Genomic DNA, 17,088 nt, shown 5'->3' with positions numbered 1-17,088 from the left:
TCGACTCCGACTCGGAGCGACCCTCATAGCGCGGTAGATAGTGCAGTGTAATTACAGTTCTACTTTTCTTTCTTCAGAGGTTCTCGGGTGGTGTGGATCTAGCAATGCGTTGCATTTTGTTTTCAAAGCCTTTGGATGCTACCTGTTACTTCCGAAGGGGGAAGGGCTGTGGGAGGAAAAGAATATATATATGTCAAGTTTAGATTTTAGAAAAAAAAGGAACAGGCCACCTCCTTTGTTGTGAGAGGCAAGCAATCTCCTGGTTACTCAGAAAAGAGCCAGAGAGGCTCCGCTGGGATTCGAACCCAGGATCTCCTGTTTACTAGACAGGCGCTTTAACCAACTAAGCCACAGAGCCCCCACGGTAAACTTTTCGGTTGTCCTGCTCGTGTGTTTTAGAAGAGAACCTGAAACAAAAATTGTACATTCATTTCTTTTTAATATAAAAGAAAAATTGTTCCTCTCTTGGACTTTCCGTTCACTTGGCCGTTGACTGAGCTCAGAGTCACCTAGACAGTGACCAATAACTTTGACCCAAACACTGATTCACTAGTCATCTTTTTTTTTTTTTTTTTCTTGCTCTGCATAACCTCACTGTACTTGGCTTGGAGACTCCAAACTCCACAGAAAACGCAGGCAGAGGGCAAAATGCAAGCAAGATCGAAGGAGAGAAACTATGCACAGATACCCTCAGAGAACGTTGAAACACTGGCCGCGGTAATTTGCAAGGGAATCAATATTCTGATGGACCACTTTGGGACTAGCAAAACCGTAAGTGCCTCAAACTCTACCTCGTCCACTTGTAGCCAGAGTTACTTCAACTTGTATGTGCCAGCGCCTGATGCAGGGCAGCGGGACCCCCACCGGCTTCACCAGGGATGTCTGGGTTGGCTGCTCATTCTCCAGAAGGGGCCCTGCTCGCGGTACCCGGCGTTTTCTACACCTTGACACGGAGATCCCAGCATCTCCACTGCTCCAAGCTGATAGAGCCGCAGCTCTAAAGACAGAAGACAGACCTTCCGATCAGAATACTGCGACTGCTTTCAGCAGAGTTCTCCAGAATAAGAACAGGAAGATGATCTGTGGGTGTGGGCACGACCTAAGAAGCGAGTTAACACTTTTGTCACATCCGTCGTGCAACTGGGCAGGTCCTCAAACCTCCTCCACCATCGAGGCACAGAGTAGATGTGTTTTGCCTTTAGTCAAATTTGGATATGTGCTGGGAGCCAGGCTGCAAGGGCGGCCCCTCTGCACCCACTGCCCCCAGCATAAACATTGAAGAATCCCTGAAAAGTCAGGAGGAGCCAGGCTGCAAGGGCGGCCCCTCTGCACCCACTGCCCCTAGCATAAACATCGAAGAATTCCTGAAAAGTCAGGAATATCTCTGTCATCTGTGTTATGTTTCTATTTCATTTTCAGCCTGTGTATAGCAGAATGTATAAGCAAAAAATTCCATTATAGATTTAGGGACCTTTGGACGGGGGGCGTCCTACTCATAATCCCCTGGTGAAATCCCGGGTAGGGACAGCCCGTGTATTACTTGGGGGTCAACATGAAGTTGTCTTAGGGGAAAAACAAATAGCTCGACTATGGAAAACAAAAACAGGATGGTGGAATCCTGGTATTTACCGAGGCCCTTTTTGTGATTAAACCACCACCCACACATGATCCCATAAAAGTGGAAAAACAAAAGGCAGTGAGTTCTCTCAGCCAATTTCTCAGCCAATTACAGGTCAACCTTCTCGTCTACCCTGCTCACTGCTGCGCTTGACTGGTCTTTGGGTATAGAGATTGGGCTAATTGTCCTTGGCATAATCGTGGACAATATGACGTAACCCAAAGTGGCTGGACTACAAGAATTTGGCCACCCTGGACAAAATGGACAAAGCCTATGTGGCAACAGTTTTTGCAAAAAGATTAATTATTATAAAAACTGTGGAAGGAATTGCAAGATTAAGCATAAAGTGTAAAGCAGTATGAAGTCAATTGTTACTTTGTGTAAAAATATATCAACAAAATATTCTCTTCAATTAAACAAAAACTCATTGTACTTGTGTGTGTATGCGAAACTGTACTATGTGTCACTTGGAAAATTATGTCTCTGGGAAATGATGTTTATGATTATATCTTGTACTGCCCCTTTATTGATCATGCGATGTTATGCTTTTGTAAGCTTATGATATAAAAGACCATGTAAAAAATAAAGAGAGGCTTCTTTTTCTGCAAAATGAAAATATAAGACACACTACCTCTCATTCTTTTTCGCCGAACTCTACCCCTCCTCTGGTAACCCTGTTCATTGCTGAGGCTGGCCCCCGGCAGATATGTTAGTCAACTCAGACACAAGTTTACTTATTCTATGAGCCGGAATCGACTCTACTGCAACGGGTATACCTGTACTTACAGGTATACCTACTGGCGTAGTGGTTAAGAACTACGGCTGCTGACCAAAAGGACCAGGCGCTCCTTGGAAGCCCTATGGGGCAATTCTACCCTGTCCTGTAGGGTCGCTATGAGTCGGAATCAACCCGGCTGCAACGGGTTTGGGTTTGGCGCTTAAAAAAAAAAAAAAAGTGGATTCTAACTCATGGCGACTTCTTGTATTCTGGAATAGAACCATACCTTACAGGATTTTCAATGGCTGTGAATATTCAGGGAGCCCTGGTGCCACGGTGGTTAAGTGCTAGCTAACCTGTTAACCAAAAGAATGGCAGTTCGAACCCACCATCTGCTCCTTGGAAACTCTGTAGGGCAGTTCTTTTAGAAGTGGATATGAGGAGCCTCTGGGTGGACTCAAACTACTAACCTTTATAGTTAGTAGCCAAGCATTTAACCGTTTGCCCCACCCAGGAAGGCATTAAGGACTTTGGAATGAAATGGATTAGCTTTAAAGGCAATATGTATTTTGGTATGAGCAGAGAGAAAAGTGATAAAGGAAATCTTGAAAAATGTGTGTGAGGCGGAAGGGGGGAGACTTGAATGTGTTGTTGAAGAAAAACTTTGAAGGAGAAAAAGAAAAACAATAGTGAAGGAGACCAGGGATAAACCTGGACTATCCTGCACACTTAGCCTGTGCTTTACCACTAAGCTGCACAACCAGGAAATCCTCTATACTTCAGTAAATCCTCTGTAACTGGTGTTCTTACAGATTTCTGGATATTCTAGTAATTAATAATTTGCAGGGCAGTGTCCATTGTATTTGACTTCATTATTTCAGAAAATCCTAGACTGGATCCTTTTTTATAGCAATACCATGAGAAGGATCACTGAATGCCAGGCACTAAAGCATTTCTACTGCTAAGATCTTCCCATTCCAGTCATTCCACTCCAAGGTCTACTCACCCACTAACTGTCAAAGTGTCAGTTTCAATCCACCACCAGGAAGAGTCCCAGGTTGGAATATTTTCTTCTGCCTCTAATTCTGTTTTCTTCTAACTTCATCTTCTCCTAAGTGTGGCAAGAAAGACACAAAAGAGAGTGCAGAAAGATACAAGGAAGAGTAGCAAAGTGTTACCACAGGGAATTTAGGTGCAGGTGGGGACAAAAAGTAGAAGCAGAATAAATTAATAACACTTGGTGAGAAATGAAGTATGGCAAGATGAGTGACATGAGTGTTGATCTAAATGTTTAGGACAACATGAATGGGGAGATAATACGGAAAAGGAATAAAATTTGTCACAAAACCTGGTCATTAATGAAGAGCAAAAACTGTGTTTGACAGTCACTACTCTAGTGATCCCTGGCCCTGGCCCTCTTAGTGGACGCTTCAGCTCTAGTTCAAGAAGCCCCATAGAAGGAAGAAGGAAGAGTAAAGGAAGGAAAAATCTACAATTCATTATAGAGCCTCGTTTGGACAGAATTCTCTCTTGAATGAGGACAGTGCAAAGGAGGCAATATGTGAGCTAGGGCACTAGGTCTTTGAAAAACCTTTGTAAAATTCTAGGTCTTTGTAAAACCTGCATAGGTCTAAATAAGTCCTTGAACTTGATTTGTCACATGTGGCACAAAGGGTAGTCACTCTGAGTTTTGTCAATATTTTATGTGACAGTCAACCCCACACTACCTTCGGTGAAAACTCCACAGCACCTTCTAGGGGAAGCAGCCAGTAATTTATATGGTTTTGATGCTTCCCAGATGATTCTAATAATCATCGAGTTTTCGGAGTCACTGACCTAGAAATTCAAGCCCCAGAAACTTGATTGGGTTAATTTACTGAAGCAAATTTTATTCAAAAGGAGATGGAGTAGACAGGCAGTAGGTAGGACACATCCAAAGCTTTATAGCTTTCTCCCTATCTTCTGGGTACAAATAGACAAGGTACCCTTTCTGGGAGAAGAGAAGGTGTTGAAGATGTTTTTCCCACAGGATGACATGGCTTGTTTGGTCCAAAATTGTCACTGCTTTGAGAGTGTTTCTACAGTCTCTTGGTCACTGGATAAACAGTCTGAGCACTTTGGAGGGTATGTGTATGGTTGATTTAGAGGGAGCATAGGGTAGCAGCCACTGTTACCAGCGGCTTCCACTAAAAGCACAAAGAAGCCAAATTTTCTGGATCCTCATGTGTGGTTGTGTTGGAAGCACTGTAGCATATAGAAGCGGGATCCATTGTTTATTCAGGCTTGAGCATCACAGGTGTGGGTGGGAGCAAAACTCAGTATGTAAAGACGAAATGAAAAAGAAAATATGAGGCAAAAATGTTAGAGAACAACCAAATGTATTCAGCTGACTGGATTTTCAGAAGTTCTTTAGCTATGAAGTGACATAGCTCAGTCGGTGGAGGTTCAGTTTTTTTAATTTGAGATTTGGGGGTTTAAGTCCCTGTCAAGGCTAGTCTTTTATTTCACCAACATATTTCTAACTTTTAAACAGAAGCTAATAAAATTTCTTCTTTTAGGAAACCTTTCAGGGTATTTATAACATATAAATATGCTATATGGTACCTCTTTATGTATATCATCCTGTTAAATCAACTGGCTTCTAAAGGCAAGACTTTGAGAGGACAAAGCCAGGGTTGCTAGAGAATGAGAAAGCCATTGGTCAAATGTAAGCAACCCCAGGATTTTCTACTCTATCCTCCTTTTGTAGGCAGGAAGGCAATTTTGGAGACTTACGAAGATTAGATGAATGAACAAAAGAGTGAATTTAGGCATAAAAAAAAGACGGATTTGAGATATCAGGGAAGTATGTGGATTAGCATAGGATTTGGAGTCTGGTTGGATTCGAGGAGTGAGGGATTCATTTAAGAAGACTTGCAGGTAGCTTGACTGCGTTCGAACTCTCTTACTGGAAGTAAATACTGGAGGAAGAGCAGAATTTCAACTTTTTGTTGGTGGTGGTAGTGGTGGCGGTGGTAGTTTGTTTTGTTTTCGCATTAGAAGCAAGAAACAGAAAATTCCTGCCACTTCTGTGTGATTAAGGCTTTGTAGTGACCTGTTATTTAGTGACCTCGTGGCGCAAGGGTAGCGCGTCTGACTCCAGATTCGAAGATTGCGTGTTCAAATCATGTGGGGGTCACGGAGGTTTAAGTTTGGAAACCCTGGTGGGGTAGTGGTTAAGTGCTATGGCTGCTAACCAAAAGTGCAGCAGTTCGAATCCGCCAGACGCTCTTTAGAGACTCTACAGGGCACTTCTACTCTGTCTTATAGGGTCGCTATGAGTCAGAACCGACTCGACAGCAGTGGGTTTGGTTTTGGTTTGGTATTGGCGTTGAGAACAACACTTGGGCATTACCGTATGCAAATAAGGCACAAGCGAGCTTTATGCATGGAGCTCTTAATCGACTCGACAGCAGTGGGTTTGGTTTTGGTTTGGTATTGGCGTTGAGAACAACACTTGGGCATTACCGTATGCAAATAAGGCACAAGCGAGTTTTATGCATGGAGCTCTTAAGAAAATGCCGGGGGCGGGAGGGGGGAAGGGGAGGGGGAGAAGGAGGGAAGGGGAGGGGAGGGGAGGGGAGCGGAGGGGAGGGGAGGGGAGGGGAGGGGAGGGATGGGGAGGAGCAGGAAGTCTGAAAGAGGGCTGCGGTTGCCAAACAAAATAAAAACGTAGGAGTTATTTGTGTAAAAATACGTTTAACTCTGGGGCCTAATGAACAACAACAACAACAAAAAGTTGTTATCAAGTCGATTCCGACACATAGCGACCCTACAGGAGGGAGTAGAACTGCCTCGTGGAGTTTCCAAGGAGCGGCTGGTAGATTCAAGCTATCTACTTTTGGTTAGCAGTAGAGCTCTTAGCCATTGCGTCAATGGATACGGGATCTAATCCCTAATCAGAAAATTGAGAGCTTACAAGGACAATTGGAACAACACTTTCTTTATATTCTAACATCAAATGAATAATTTTGAGCCATCTCTCTACCCACTCTCCAGAGGCCTTCTTCTTTGCAGCCACATAAAAATGCAAATCTCAGAATATCTGTCAAGTCTCCAGATTACTGATTAAAGATTAGAATGTTCTCTAAAACCTCTGTAAAACAATATATTCTAAAATGAAAGCAAGTGGCATGGTTCTGCCATGTAGTGTCCACTCTGATGACAAGACTTGGGTGAAGATGCCTGATCCAAGAGCTAAATTCTGCAATAAAGTTTGTGTCGATGAAAACGGAGAATAAGAAGAGGGAGAGGAAAATCAGAAAAGGGTGCTATATTTTCTGTCCATGGTTGTCTTTTTCTTCTTTTTTTCTCCTCCTTTCAGTCTTCCTTTCTCTTCAATAATATTGCAAATAGCATGCTGTTGTTAGGCGCTGTTGAGTTGGTTCCACTCATAGTGACCCCAAGTACAAAAGAACAAAACACCGCCTGGTCCTGCACCATGCTCACAATCATTGCTATGTTTGAACTGTCAGTCCATCTTGTTGAGGGTCTTCCTCTTCTTCCCTGACTCTTCACTTTACCAAGCATGATGTTCTTCTTCAGGGACTGGTCCATCTTGATAGCATGTGCAATGTACTTGAGCAGAAGTTTTGCCATCTTCCCTTCTAAGGAGAATTCCGGCTGTACTTCTTCTAAGACAGATCTGTCCATTCTTCAGGCAGTCCGTGGTATATTCAATATTCTTCACCAAAACCATAATTCAATGGCATCAGTTCTTCATACTCCTTATTCATTGTCCAGCTTTTGCATGCATATGAGGTGATTGAAAATACCATGGCTTGGGGTCTTTGGGCTGTAGCTGAGTGAAGGCTGCAGCCACTGGGCTGGGGGAGGGGTCTGGGTTGGAGAATCCCTGAGGGGCATGAACTGGAGGTGCCAGAGAGGCGGTGGAAGGCACACAGGATGTTGAAACTATACTGTGGCCTCTCAGAGGGGGATGCAGTGGGCCACCCACAGGGCCAGACTCCCTGGCCCAATAGATCTCAGTGGAGCACACTGTGACCCAGAAGAGTATCTGGACAAGCTGAGTAGGGAGTGCCCCCTGGCCCAGCTGATGGACAGTGAGACAGACATGGTACTGCAGATCCCCGCTGTAGACAGTGATATGCAGACCTTGGTCTATGAGAACTACAAGTTCATCTCAGCCACACGGGGAGCAGGAAGGAGCTAGAGCTCTTTCAAAAACCTCATGTCAAAAGAATTGTCATTGTTTGACCTGTCTGTTGATTCCCTGGGAGACTCCACTGAAAGACTTGTTTTTATTTAACTTGACTAGGAACTTGCCCAGTGATAAAATAAAGAGGGCATAAAGAATATTTGAAGAAATAATAACTGAAAGCTTTTCAAATTTGAGGAAAAATAATCTAGACATCCAGGAATCTCATCAAACTCCAAGCAGGATAAAGAAATCCATACCTACACACACTGTATTCAGAGTATAGGAAAACAAAGACAAAGAAAGAATCTTGAAACTGCAAGAGAAATAACTCATCATGTACAAGGGATCCTCAATAAAACTGGCAGCATATTTCTCATCAGAAACTATAGAGGCTGTCATAGGTTGAATTATGTCCCTCCAGAAATGTGTTATCAACTTCATTAGGCCATGCTTCCCAGTATTGAGTGGTTGTCCTCCATTGTCTGATTGTAATTTTATGTTAAAAGGAATAAAAACACCACCCTCACTCAGGTCATCTCCCTGATTCTAGGTAAAGGGAGGTTCCCTGGAGTCTGGCCTGCACCACGTTTTGTCTCTCAAGGGATAAAAGGGAAGGGAAGCAAGCAGAGATTTGGGGACCTCATACTGCCAAGAAAGCAGCACCAGGAGCAGAGCGTATCCTTTGGACACCAGGTCCCTGTGCCAGAGAAGCTTCTTAACCAGGGAAGATTGAGGACAAGGACCTTCCTCCAGAACCGACAGAGAGAGAAAGCCTTCCTCTGGGGCCGATGCCCTGAATTTGGACTTGTAACCTACTAGACTGTGAGAAAATAAATTTCTTTTTGTTAAAGCCATCCACTTGTGGTATTTCTCTTATGGCAGCACTAGACGACTAAGACAGATGCCAGAAGGTAGGCAGTGGGAAGTACTCAAAGGAAAAAAAAAAAAACTGTCAACCAAGAGTTCTATGTCCACTAAACTATCCTTCAAAAAGGAAGGCATTGGTAAATGTTTTGGTCTGTATATTTTCACCACGATTTAAAAAATGAAGGAGAAATTAAGTCTTATACTTTAATAAATTAACAAACCTTTAACTAGACTGAACAAGAAAAAGGAGGACTTAAATCACCAAAATAGGAATGAAAGAGGACATTACTACCAGCTTTAGAGAAATAAAAAGGATTAAAGAGAATATTATGAACAATTGGACTGGAAAAGAAGTAAAGCTATATCTATTTGCAGATGATAGGATCTTACATACAGAAAGGTCTAATGAATCTACAAAAAAAAGCTATTAGAGCCATCAAAAAAGTTCAGCAAGGTTGAAGAATACAGGATTAATATACAAAAGTTAGTTGTATTTCTTTACTCTAGCAAAGAACAATCTAAAAATGAAATTAAGAAAACAGTTCCATTTACAGTAGCAACAAAAAGAATAAAATACATAAATAAAATACATAGGCCCATATAAATGGAAAAGCATCCCACATTCATGTATTGGATGACTTAATATTGTTAAGATGGCAATACTCCCCAAACTGATCTACAAATTCAAGACAATCCCTATCAAAATTCCAGCTGTTTTGTTTGATTGTTTTTGCAGAAATTGAAAAGCTAATCTCGAAATTTATATGAAAATGCATGGGGCCTAGAATAGCCAAAACAATCCTGAAAAAGAAGAACAAAATTGGTGGATTTACACTTCCCAATTTCAAAACGTACTACAAAGCTACAGTAATCAAGACTGTGGTACTGGAATAAGGGTAGATATCTAAATTAGTGGATAGAATTGAGAATCCAGAAATAAACCTATAGATCTATGGTCAGTTGATTTTTGATAAGAGTACCAAGACAAACGGGGTGAGGCTAATCTTTTCAACATATGGTGCTTGGACAACTGGACAGCCACATGCAACAGAATGAATTTGGACCACTACCTCACACCATAGATAAAAATTAACTCAGAATGGATGAAAGACCTAAACGTAAGAGCTAAAAGTATAAAACTCTTAGAAGAAAACATATGTGTAAATCTTTGTGACTTTGGACTAGGTAACAGTTTCTTAAATATGACACAAAAAGCATAGGAAACCTAAGGGAAAAATAGGTAAACTGGACTTCATCAAAATTCAAAACTTGTGCTTCGGAGGACACCATTAAGTAAGTGAAAAGACACCTCTCAGAATTGGAGAAAATATTTGCATATCATGTATCTGATTAGGGTCTAGCATCCAGATTATATAGAAAACTGTTACAACTCAGAATAAAAAAATAAATAACCATGTTAAAAAGGGGGAAAAAAAGAAAATACCATAACCTGGGTCAGGTGCACCTCAGTGCTGAAGGTGATATCTTTGCTTAAAAAAAAAAAAAAGATCTTTTGCAGCAGATTTGCCCAAAGCAATAAGTCATTTGATTTTACTGCTTCTTCCATGGGCATTGATTGTGGATACAAGTAAAATAAAATCCCTGACAACTGCAATCTTTTCTTTGTTTATCATGATGTTGCTTATTGGACCAATTGTGAGGATTTTTGTTTTCTTTATATTGAGATGTAATGTATACTAAGGGCTGTAGTCTTTGATCTTCATCAGTGAGTGATTCAAGTCCTCTTCCCTTTCAGCAAGCAAGGTTGTGTCATCTGCATATCAAATGTTAATGAGTCTTCCTCCAGTCCCAATGCCTCGTTCTTCCACATGTAATCCAGTTTCTTGAATTATTTGCTTAGCATTACAGATTGAACAAGTACAGTGAGAGGATACAACCCTGACACATAGCTTTCCTGATTTTAAATCAAGCAGTAGCCCCTTGTTCTAGTCCAATGACAGCCTCTCAGTCTATGTACAGTTTCCTAATGAGCACAATTAAGTGTTCTAGAATTCCCATTTTTCACAATGTTATCCATAATTTGTTATGATCCACGCAGTTGAATGCCTTTGCATAGTCAATAAAAAAAGGTAACATCTTTACGGTATTCTCTGCTTTCAGCCAAGATCCATCTGACATCAGCAATGATATCCCTGGTTCCACTTCCTCTTCTGAATCTGGCTTGAATTTCTGGCAGTTTCCTGTGCTGCTAAAGCCACTTTTGAATGATCTTTGGCAAAATTTTACTTGTGTGTGATATTAATATGATACTGTATAGTAATTTCAGCATTCTGATGGATCACTTTTCTTTGGAATAGGCACAAATATGTTTCTTTTCCAGTCATTTGGCCAGGTAACTGTCTTCCAAATTGTTGACATAGACGGGTGAGCACCTCCAATACTGCATTCATTTGTTGAAACATTTCCATTGATATTCCATCAATTCCTGTAAACTTGTTTTTACCAATGCCTTCGGTGCATCTTGGTCTTCTTCCTTCAGTATCACTGGTTTTTTGATCATATACTACCTCCTGAAATGGTTGAATGTTGAACCATTTCTTTTTGGTACAGTGACACTGTGTATTCCTTCCATTTTCTTTTGATGCTTCCTGCATCATTCAATATTTTGCCCATGGAATCCTTCAATACTGCAATTTTAGGCTTGAATTTTTTTTCTTTAGTTCTTTCAGCTTGAGAAATGCTGAGCATGTTCTCCTCTTCTGGTTTTCTAACTCCAGGTCTTTTCACATTTCATTATAACACTTTACTTTGTCTTCTCAAGCTGCCCTTGCAATCTTCTGTTCAGCTTTTGCTTCATCATTTCTTCCATTCTCTTTAGCTACTCTGCATTCAAAACCAAGTTTCAGAGTCTCTTCTGACATCCATTTTGGTCTTCTCTTTCCTTCCTGTCTTTTTAATGACCTTTTGCTTTCTTCACATATGATGTCCTTGATGTCATCACACAATTTGGTCTTTGGTCATTAGCGTTCAATGCGTCAAATCTATTCTTGAGGTGGTATCTAATTCAGGTGGGCTAGACTCAAGGTCATATTTTGGCTCTCATGAACTTGTTTAAATTTTCTTCAGCTTCAGCTTAACTTGCATATGAGTAACTGATGGTCTGTTCCACAGTCAGCCCCTGGCCTTTTTCTGACCAATGATGCTGAACTTCTCCATTGTCTTTTTCCATAGATGTAGTCGGTTTGATTCCTGTGTATTCTATCCAGCGAGGACCATGTGTACAGTCCCCATTTATGTTGTTGAAAAAAAATGTATGTGCAATGAATAAGTCATTGGTCTTGCAAAATTCTATCATTTGATCCCTGGCACCGTTTCTATCACCAAGGCCATATTTTCCAACTACTGATCCTTCTTCTTTGTTTCTGACTTTCACATTCCAATCACCAGTCATTATCTATGCATCTTGACAGCATGTTTGATCAGTTTCAGAAGTTAGTAAAAGTCTTCAACTTCTTCATCTTTGGCATTAATGGTTGGTGCATAAATTCTAGTAATAGTCGTATCAGCTGGTCTTCCTTGTACGTGTATGGGCATTATCCTATCACTGACAGCATTGTACTTCAGGATAGATTTTGAAATGTTCTTTTTGATGATGAATGCAATGCCATTCCTCTTTGGTTTGTCATTCCCGGCAGAGTAAGCTATATGATTATCTGATTCAAAATCGCCGATGTCAGTCCATTTCAGCTCACTAATGTCTATGATATTGATCTTTATGTGTTCCATTTCATTTTTTACAAAGTCCAATTTTTCCAGATTCATACTTCATACATTCCACATCCTGATTACTACTGGATGCTTGCAGCTGTTTCTTCTCATTTTGAGTTGTGCCACATCAGCAAATGAAGGTCCTGAAAGCTTTACTCCGTCCACATCATTAAGGTTGACTCTACTTTGAAGAGGAAGCTCATCCCCAGTCATATTTTGAGTGCCTTCCAACCTGAGGAGCTCATCCATCTCCTGGCGCTATATCAATGTACCCTGCTATTCATAAGATTTTCTCTGGGAATTTTTTTTTACATGTAGGTCATCAGGTCCTTCTTCCTGATCTGTCTTAGTCTGAAAGCTCCACTAAAACATGTATGCTGTTGGTGATCCTGCTGGTATTTGCAACGTCAGTGGTATAGCTTCCAGCATCACAGCAACACACAAGCCACCACAATACAACAAAGTGACAGATGAGTGGTGGTTGCAAATAGTAGCCTAGGTGAAAAAGCTGATTAACCTGTTGGCTACTTGTTGCTTTACAATTATTTCTTCCTTATGTTGTTTCAATCACCCTATGTAGTGGCATCCATTGGGTCTTGTGTTTACTTTGCTAAAGAGCAGGAAATAGGGAGGGAAGAGGGAATGATTTGAGCAGCCCATTCCATATTACCAGGGTTGTGGGTATTAAATGTATTGGGGACAGAAAAAGAAAGCTTTCCTGGAAGTGCTGGCAATCAAACCCAGAACCTTATGCATGCAAAGCATGCACTCTACCTTTGAACTACAGTCATTGGTTCTTCTGCAACCTTTTGTGTTATCCTTGAAACATAACACCTATTTTCTGTGGCTTCTTGGAACCCTAATTTTTGAAAGTGAATAGTCCCTTCTGTTAAAACCACTATTTCTAAAACCTCTACCCTAGATACGTTTTATACCTATTAAAAAAGAAGGATAATTAAATTTGGACCATATGACACTGTTTTTACTCCTAGAATTCTACCTGCCTAGTCAGTCCTCTCCCAGTTTCTCTCACCTGCCAAATGACTTTCTTCTATTTTATTTTTGAGACACCTCCTTGGAAAGTCCCAACTTGACCTTTTCTCTTCAGTCTTCCTTTTTACCATTTCTTTCTCCTAGGCTGTGGAACTTTTTACTGAGACTTCCTTGACCATCTTCTCCATACTGGTATGTTCAAGAATTACTGATCTGCTGTTAATTCCTGCCTTCATTTTCTATGCCGTACCATGCCTTCCCCCAACAAGTTAAGCCCAGGAAATATCTCCTGATATTTTAACAGCACCTCAACAACATCAAGGAGCACCTTGGCACCATTATGTGCTAAATAATAAGTATTATCTCCAATTTGCAATTGTCTTGTTTCCCTCAATTTTACAACTTGAGAAGTGGCTTCATACTACAGCTAGTAAGACCAGAGAAGTGTAGGTTACCAGGTAGTCTTTTGGGTTTTGATGCATTTAACTTCTGGTCCTGTATCCCAACTACTTCAGGTCAAGGCCACTTCATTCATATCTTTGAATCAAGTTATTAACCCAATGATTTCTCCATAATAAATAGCCAATACATATCTTTGACTGAATGCATGAAAGATAATATGCACAGCTACTGATTATGATTCTTGAAGGGAAACAACAGCTGTATCAGATTCCTTTCAACCAATGGCAGCAGAAAAGTAATCCCCACTAATTTCTTTGGTCTAGAATTATAATTCTCCTTTGGGGACTGAGGGACCATGGCTTCATATTTCAAAGGAATCAACTCAGCGACAACTAACACCAGCAGGGGTTTCCATCTTCTGCCTTCAGACCTTCATCAGTATTATCTGGCTTCTTCCAAATTCTTCCAAATCTATTATCCCCATTACCTCCTTTGATGCTGAACAAATTTCTCATTTATATTGGGAACCTCTCCCTCTTCTTTCTCTTTAATTTACTCCTTTTTCCTTCTTCTTATTCTTTTTTTTTATCCTTTTCTTTTCTCTCTCCAAACTTTTCTCTTTCCAGCACCTATTTCCACCAAATTTCTATGCTGAGGAAAAAAAAAATACATATATATATATTAATATCAGGTAAGCTTTTATATGAGTAAGCCCTGTTTCTTAAATAGTATTGCAAATCATCTGGCACCTTATGCACCTCTTTAAACCATATTCAACTTCCAAATAAAGAAAATGCCAAAGTCATGGTTCCCCTTGAATCTCACAGGTCATGAGATTACTAAGAAACAACCCAGGAAATCTTGTATTCCAGACAAGTTCTTTCATGACCCCATTGTGTAGTAACAACCCAGTTTGGGCTTGATAATCAAGATCAATCACTACAGCCAATGTAGTAAGCCTCTTCCTTGCCTGTTGATTCATTGAAAAGAGAAGTCCAAAGTGGTCAGGTGACATTTTCAGCTTCCAGTTTAATGGAACCATTGTTGTGTACTCTGGTTAAATAATTTATCCCTTGAGAACACTGGCTTCTAAAGCAACAAGCCTAAAGTTGCAAGACCCAGAAGCAAAATTTTGCCAGTAGAAGGTTCAGTTTTCCATGGTGATAGAGTCCATCACAGTATATCTCTTCTGCTGATTATAACTAAAACTCTGGGCAATAAAAATAAACTTGACAAGGACTCTAAAAAGTAAACCAACACAGGCGAGTTATGGAAGTGAGAGAAAACTTGGAGGAGTGACCTGCAAGAGGCTAGGGCTGATTTTTCCATTTTTAAAGTTTTTTTCTTCATGGCCTTGCACTGAGTGACAGAAACCACATCTTTCTAGCCAAAGGAACCTGTAAAAGAGAACCCTGCAGGCTGGAAAGTTAAGAAGCCTGAAGAGGAGAGAGTTTAAGAGGGATTTCCCTAAGTCTGCATATGAATCCACATAATTCTTAAGCTCTGAAATGTGTGTGCTTTGTACAGACCCAAACCAGCGTAGCAAAGGCTTTGCAAACTAAAATTATGTTTAAACCAAGACCTCAGTTTCAGACTAACCTGAGTGACACATGCTCAAGGAAGGCTTGAATCAGCATTCTCCAGAGATTATAATAGGACCTATAGTTTATACAACATGACACTCACTATATCAAGGATACATTCCAAAAAACTATTCAACATACAAAGAACCAATAGAATATGATCAGTTTTCAAGAGAAAAGACAGATTCCAACTCCAAGATGACCCAGATCTTGAAATTATCAGATGAGGACTTTGAAGTATCTATCGTGAATGTGCTCTGTAAGGTAAAATTAAACACATTGTAATGAACCAAAATGTAAATATTTTTAGTAGAGAAATAGAAACTATTAAAAAAAATAACTAAATAGGAATTTTTGATCTGAAAAACATAATATCAGAAATAAAAATTCACTGGGTAGACTCAATGTTAATGCAAAGGAAAATAATCCAATTAAAGATTAATAGAAATAATTTAGTCTGAAAAGAAAGAAAATGGAAGACTGAAGACAATGAATAGGAACTCAAGGTCCTACCGGACAATATTAAAAGGTCTAACACAGTGTTACTAGGGTCTCAGGGGAGGAGAAAGAAATTTGGATAGAAAAATATTTTAATAAATAATGATTGAAATTTTCCCAGATTTGACAACAGACATAAATTTACAGATTCAAGAAACTCTGTGAACTACAAATAGAATAAGCTTGAAAACACACATACAAACACATTGTAATTCAAGTGCTGAAAACAAAATATATATAAAAAAACTTGAAAGCAGATACAATATAATAATACATTATTTCTAGGGAGACAATTCCCAAAACTGCAGACTACTTTGCAGAAACTACTGAAGACAGAAGACAGTGAAACATCTTTAAAATGGTGAAAGAAAAAAAAAAAAACTCTTAACACAGAGATCTATAGCCAGATAAAGAATCCCTCAGAAGTAAAGATAAAATAAAGATACTCCCAAAGAAGAAAAGCTAAGAGAATTCATTAACGGCAGACTTTTTCTACAAGAAGTGTTAAAGAAATTTCTTCAGGCTAAAGGTAAATGATACCAGAGACAAACTTGGATCCTCAGTAATGATGAAAGAACAAATGCAATGGTAAATATATGTATAATGGGCTATATTCCCTCCTAAGTTAAAAAAAAAAATGAGTGTTTAAAGCAAAAGTTACAACATTGAATAGTAGAATTATCAAGGAGTGTAGGTGTAATATACTCATGGATAGGTGTATATGTACATGTTTATGACAAATACAACATAAAGTTGGTGGAGGGGTAAAGGGTATAGTTGCCAGAATTCTACACTTACTTTAAGTGATACAATATCAACTCTAAGTAAATGATGAAAGGTTAAGTATGTGTATTGTGATTTCCAAAGCAAGAATTAAAAGAATAATGCAACCAGATACAGAAAAAAAGTCATTATTTAAGTTAAAATGGAATATTGAAGATACTGAAAAAGTTCTGAAGAATATAATAAAGAGTAACAGGAACAACAAAAACGTCAAAAGAGACAAACAGAAAACAAAATGGTAGCTTTAAATCCAATCATACCAACCACTATATGAAATGTTAAAGATCTAAACACTCCAATTAAAAAGCAGAAACAAGAAGAGTGGATTTAACAATACTATATGCTGTCCATAACAGCATACTTTAAGTATAAAAACACAGATAGCTTGAAATTAAACAGACATAAGGAAGTTGTAATGGCTTCAAGACAAAGATTAAAGAGGGTTATTTCTTAATGAAAAAGGGAAAATTCATCAGGAGAACATAACAGTTAGAAATGCATATGAACTTAATAACAGGGCCTGAAAATATATGAAGCATGAAATGTACAGAAATAAAGGAAGAAATAGGCAATTCCCCAGTTACAGCAGGAGAGTTTAACATCCCTCTCTCTTGTTTATCATTAGCCGAGAGAGGGATGTTAAACCCTCCTTCTGTAATTGGGGAATTGCCTATTTCTTCCTTTATTTCTGTACATT

The 17,088-nt window shown here is 39.6% G+C and overlaps 1 non-coding gene and 1 pseudogene across 1 annotated transcript; both read right to left on the bottom strand.

Annotated features, from left to right (window-relative positions):
- LOC126062099 (etoposide-induced protein 2.4 homolog) overlaps positions 1-17,088 on the bottom strand; it is a 268,050-nt pseudogene that overhangs the window by 198,921 nt on the left and 52,041 nt on the right.
- TRNAT-AGU (transfer RNA threonine (anticodon AGU)) lies at positions 285-358 on the bottom strand. Its single transcript has one exon. It is a non-coding gene; the product is annotated as a tRNA-Thr (tRNA).

The sequence above is a fragment of the Elephas maximus genome, chromosome 1 (assembly GCF_024166365.1).
Source record: "Elephas maximus indicus isolate mEleMax1 chromosome 1, mEleMax1 primary haplotype, whole genome shotgun sequence".
Lineage (NCBI taxonomy): Eukaryota > Metazoa > Chordata > Mammalia > Proboscidea > Elephantidae > Elephas > Elephas maximus.
Note: the sequence above shows the minus strand (reverse complement) of the source record. Positions and strands in the feature narration are given on the sequence as shown.